Source organism: Copadichromis virginalis, linkage group LG5 (genome assembly GCF_057382275.1).
Source record: "Copadichromis virginalis isolate Kocher_CV1m ecotype Utaka linkage group LG5, C_Virginalis_male_GT1.1, whole genome shotgun sequence".
In the NCBI taxonomy this organism is placed as follows: Eukaryota; Metazoa; Chordata; class Actinopteri; order Cichliformes; family Cichlidae; genus Copadichromis; species Copadichromis virginalis.
The window spans coordinates 13570393-13576767 of record NC_140622.1 but is presented as its reverse complement, the minus strand read 5'-3'; positions in this window follow the sequence as shown (position 1 = coordinate 13576767).

The window sequence follows — 6375 nt, the reverse complement described above, 5'->3', positions numbered from 1 at the left end:
GATGCATAACCTGCTCAAAACTGGTATATGGCGCTTGAGTTGATTTGACCAAGCACTGCATATAGTAAATAGATCCACCAGCCAGTTTAATACATTACTTGTTCAAATGCTCATTAGAATAACTATCTAATCAGGAAATCACATGGTAGAAACTCAGTGCATTTAGGCATGTAGACATGATCTAAATGACCTGCTGAAGTTCAAACTAAAGTGAGTTTAAACATAGCAGTGGTTGATGGTGCCAGATGGGTCTTAGTATTTCATAAAACTGCTGATCTGGTGGGATGTGGGATTCCCCCACACAACCATCTCTGGTGTTTACAGAAAATGTTCCAACAAAGAGAAACGATCCACCGGCAGTTCTCTGGGTGAAAGTGCCTACTTGATGCCAGAGGTCAGAAGAGAATGACCAAAATGACTGCTTTGAGTAAAACAACAATAACTTAAATAACCACTCATTACAACCAACAAACAACATGAAAGCATGGATCCATCCATCAACAGTTCAGGCCAGTGGTGGTGTACATTTTTGGCACATTTTGAGCCCCTTGGTACCATCATTCAAACACCACAGCCTACCCAAGTATTGTTGCTGTCTATCTCCATCACTTTATGATCACAATGTACCCATCTTCTGATGGCTGCTTCCAGCGGGCACCATGCCATCAACCTCAAATCATCTCAAACTAGTTTCTTAAAGATGATAATTAGTTCATTGCACTCAAATGGCCTCCAGAGTCACAGATCTTAATCCAATAGAAAACCTTTCTGGGAGATTCACAGCATGGATGTGCAGCCAAAAAATCTTCAATAACCGTGTGCCATTATCATTTAACTATGGCCCAAAGTCTCTGAGGATTATTTCCAGCACCTTGTTGAATCCATGCAATGAGGAATTAAGGAAGTTCTGAATGCAAAACTGGGTCCAATCCAGTACTAGCTACATGTAATTAACAAAGTGGTTGGTGAGTGTAAAGACACAGTGATTGCTCCTAAACCTTGAGCTGAGCATTTTGTATTTTCTAACTGTTATGAAGGCGCTATGGACTTAACTGAACAAACGAGGCTCATGCAACTTCTCAATTGCACGGTAGTCCTACTGCACACCCTGCTGGGCACCAAAATTAAGAAAATGTAGTGAAAAACATTTAAAATTAGCGTCTGATTAGGGCATTAGGAAAATATTTACTGCTGACCATTAAATTGAATGCTGCATTGGCTTCATTTTGTCAGATAAAGAGGCTACGTATATCATTTATATACAGTCTATGTTTGGGACGCTAAAGTGTTACCAACAGTCATCTTCTACTGCATTACTGTGCTATAATAAAAGGTCTGAAACGAAACCTAGAAAACATCTAAGCTAGAAGTTACACCGCTAAACAACAACCATTAACAAAAATCTCTGTCAGCACTTTGAGTTGCTATAGTGGGATTGTTTGGAAATTAAGGTGCTTTTGGGGAAACTCAGACCATCTGCTCATCAGCTACTCAGGTGGGGATTGCTGAGAAAGAAAGTCTGAGAAAAAGAGGAAGAAAGGGACTTTATAAAGATGGAGACGGACCTCCAACTCTGTATTTACAGCAGCCTCCCATTGTGCTCCTATTTGTCTCCTCCTGAGTGGCGTGGTGGGGGAGCCCATGGCCCTTCACAACATCTGCAGGCATTTTCCACTGCAGGCCTCCAGAGGGATATAATAACCCATTACCTCCATTTCTGACAAAAACACACATTTAAACTGCAATTACACCCCCTGCCTCATCTTCCTCATGCATTCCATCTTGTCTCCTTTTTGTTTGTTCTGCAATTTAATCCTCCCCAAATTGTTGACAAATTCTATAGACACTCGCTAACATGATTAACTGCTGATATAATAAACTCAGATATGTGCATTTACCTCACTTAGAACCAGCAGATAGTTGATAAGCATGAGACAGAAAAAACAGTTGTAACCCTGTGTATTCCCTTGAAACACCTCCTTTACTGTCATTTGCTGGGCATAACCTGTGCCGTGTTGTAAATGCACACTATAATAATATAGTGTGCATTGTTAAGAGTGCTGTTACCAGAAAATGCTGCACAAGATGGGGAGAAAGTCGAAAGAGTAGCGGGTGAACAGTTTCAATGTATCCAAAAAGGACATCTATGGGCGGGCGGTGGAGGTAATCAGAAACGAGAGCTATCATCAAATAACTGCAAACCCAGGAAGCCTTTTTCCTCTGATTCAACAGTAGCCGGGCCCAATTTCACAAGCTGCACTGTGGCTGAATGGAAAGAAATTGGAAAAAAAATGTGAAATCGATTGCTAAGATTGCAGTTGTACTTTTATTTGTCTCCTCTTCTGTCATTTTACAGTGTTACGCAGCATTAGGGTGCATTTCCAGCCTGCACAGCACTGATGACGGCACTGGAACAAAGTCCTACCTACCAATCATAAGCTGTATGAAAAGAATGCTCGGAGGTTAATCCATGCAGGAGTACTGTTAACTAGTGTTTAATAATGTCGGTTTTGACTGTATGGTTTCTGTGTAGAACTATTTTTATCAAAAAAATTATACACATCAAAGGTCTGATATCAAAATCACATCCACAGTGGATGTGAATAATGATTCAGGTCAGCAGTTTTGGTTTGTAATGAAACAACTGTAAGATTCATGTGTTTCCCCTTCTTTTAAATTCCCAGAATATTTGATTTGTACTGCATGGCAAATATAGAGCAATCTTACCTACACGCCACCCATGGAAATTCTCAAAGTTAAGCTAAGAGACGGCAGCTCACCTTCTCATTGCTCAATTTCAGGGATGATCGAAAATGTGTGACTGTACAAACACTCTGCATTGCCTAGAAAATGCTAAACTCTCTGGAAAACAAATTCAGTTTTAATGCTAAACGTTACAACTGAAAGAGAAAGACGCTACACTCAAACTTTACTTGGTACATCTGTTCAACTGCTCTTTAACACAAATGTCTAATAGCAACAGTTCAGTGCATTTAGATATGTAGACAAAATCAAGATGACATGCTGGAATTCAGCCGAGCATCAGAATGGGAAAGAACGGTGATTTAAGTGGCTTTGAACAGGGTTTACAAGAGAAAATATTCAGTGAGCATTGAGCATCCGCTGTCTGTGTGAAACTGCCCTGTTGAGGTCAGAGATCAGAACAACAACCTTAATTCAAATACTTTTTACAACCATGCAATCCAGAATGCACAATAGGCTGAACCTTCAATCAGATCGGCTACAGCAGCAGAAGACCGCACCAGGTGCTGCCCTTGTCAGCTGTGGCTGGAATTTGCATGTGGCCACAAAAACCAGACCATGAAGGAGTGGAGAAACAAGGCCTGGTCTAAGTGTTGTTGCTGACCATATCCATTCCATTATGGCCACAGTGTACAATCTTCTGGTGGCTGCTTCTACCAAGATAACACACCATGTCACAACGGTAAAGTCATCTGAAACTGGTTTCTTCAGCATCGCCATCAGTTCACTGGACTCAAATTCCAATAGAGGATCGATCAATGCGATGTAGTGGAAAAAAAGATTCAAAACATGCGTGTGTGGCAGACTACTCTACTGTAACTGTGTGATGCTATCATGTCATCATGGACTAAAATCTCTGAGAATGTTTAGAGGAACCTGATTGAATGAATGCCATGATGGTTTAAAGCAGTTCTGAATCAAACCCAGTGATGTCATCATTAACGTGTCAAGTCTTCTTCTTCTAAGAGGGCCTTTAGCATCCGTGCCATGTTTTACAGTTAGTTTCCAAAATAATTTCTGTTAGTCAACAACATTAATTATCATTTAATTGCAGGTTAACTGCAGGTTCATAAATTACCAGTTTGTCATTTATTAACAGAATCATGAAAATATGAAAAAAGTTGTAAATAAAATAAAATAAAATAAGTTGGCAAGGCCAACAGTGATAGGAGTACTAACACAGTACTTCCATATAAGCCGACACTTCATATAAGCTGAAGTGTCAGCTTATATGGAAATGCTGAGTGAAGCTATAGTATCACTTAAAGTTGCTTAAATGATAGCAAAACGTTTCAAAGAGAGGTTTTTGGGGTCTTTTTATTCAAAGGTTAAAACCAGAGAATGGAAGGATTTGAAATGTCACTTCCCACAGACTGAAGGTTAATTATTTGCTTTAATTAACTGATACAATTTCTGTTGAACTTTCAGCAATAATCATAAAAGAGAGATTTTCTTATAAATTTACTAGTAAAGGTTACTTTCAACTCCTCCCTTGCCACAACCGGTCGTTCTGATGTTTGATTTGTCAGCATTTTGCACTGGCACAACTCCAAATAGGATTTGTATCTCTGACTGGAATCAAACCAGTGACTGTTCGCTTGTGTTAACCACTACGCTATTGGGGGCGTAAATCCATTCATAAAAGCAGTAGTGATTAAAAGACAGTATGTCAATTATGGGGATTACATGGCAATCACAGTTTTCAGTACAGAGTAATTACTCTATTTCTTTTGAGGTTGCAGGTGCTGTCACATGAATGCCAAATGACCCACTGCAGCAAAGTCCCATCTCAGCTCAGACAGACAGCAAATTATCAACTGCCACAGCCACCCAGGGCTTTGCCTCATTATTGCTGACAGCATGAGAAGAGCATGAAAGATGTAATCAACATAATAATAGAGAGTGCAATGAAATAGTCAAGTTTGACTTTATTTGCAGGAGAAAAATGGTTGTTTCCCCAAGAACATATTTATTTTGGTTTATGTTAACACAGCACCCTTAGCCATAAATCAGTAAGTAATGCCACAGTATCGATCTGAACCCTTTAACACAATGTCGGAATTAAAAGGCTTAAAAATTGGCCAACATTATAAATTAATAGAGACTTAAATCTCAGCGTGAGGCTGAACGTTTGTTTTATTTTCTGCCATCAAGCCTCATTTATCTGATTAAAAAATGAGGTGGAAAGTGGGTGGGGGGTGGTGTGTGTGTGTGTGTGTGTGTGTGTGTGTGTGTGTGTGGGGTGAATACAAACAGAGAAGGATAGGATTGTGGCAACAAATATACCCATCTTTCTCATAGAAAATCACTATTTTAAAGTGATTTAATAATAAAAAACATGCCAATTAAACTTGCTATGGCACGAAGACATTTTTCATCTACTGTCATTGCTAATCAAACCTTCACCTGGTTTTTCAAGGATAAGCGTAAACATGCCAGACTGAATTAAAACTCAATTTACCCCACTTTAAAAACATCAACCACAGTACACATAGTTTGCCAAGCCATTCAAGCAACACAGTCCTGTTGCTCTAACACGTGTGTCCTGCAGAAATGAAGCGCTGCGACAAGGCTCGTTTGATGTGTTAAACTGAGAAATGTGAATTTCAATAAGGAGATATTATTTGGATGAAAGCAGAACAAATGTATTACAGGTATACGAACGAGGAGAACTGAACTATTTTGATAGCGATAGGTGAAGGGCTCCCCTGGAGTCTAGCCACTGATGCTGGTGAAGAAGAGAAAGCAGATGTCTGACGGAGACTGTGATTGTGATCCTCTCTACAACCTGAATGAGGTGGAGATGGGAAGGAGGGGCGAACTGAAAAAAAAGGGACACAGACAGAACAGGCTGATAGACGACTGGACAAGAGTAGTAAGAAAGTGAAAAGGGCCTTCTTTCCCTCAATGTTAAGCTCAATGACCACATCTAAAAGAAGACAATGTACAGAATCTGACAATGACAATGTATTTTTCAATGTGTCAAAGTGCTTGAAATGTATGTCTTGAACTCAAGTGGCATTCAGATGTGAATGTGTACTGCATGCAGACTAGGAAATGGTAAGATAACCTATCCATGAATCTGTATGTAGTTTTCTTCCAGCCTTTCACAGCCTTTCAGCACTCAAAGTTATAGGAGTGAAGATGAGATGGAGAGTGGGAACAAAGTACATGTGACCATGTGTGAGCAGGAAATGTCAAAGGGTAAAAATGGGTCAGCGAGTGGGGGGTGCGATGAGAGCAGGCTGCTGAGGTATGGGTTTGTGTGTCTGGCCTTAGAGCAATGAGAGGTGGACCCACTGAAGGACCTTCTGCTCTCAGAAAGCAAATGAAAAGAAAGTAAAATGAGCAAAGATGTAGCTTTTAGTTAGTGGTTGAGTGTTGGGAGAGTCCTGCCTGCACCTCAGGGTGTAGGGGAGCAGCCTTCATTAGCTGGTTGGATGTCTACAGGGCAGTGGTGGTGTTTTTTGGAGGAGATGAAGCTCATGAACCTCAACCTAACAATTACCTGCTCCCAAGGTGTGATGTAGTAACTGTCATGAATCGCTGTGCGGCAGGCAGGAGTTGGACCCAAAGTGCAGGACTCACAGACTCAGGGAGGTGAACTCAAAA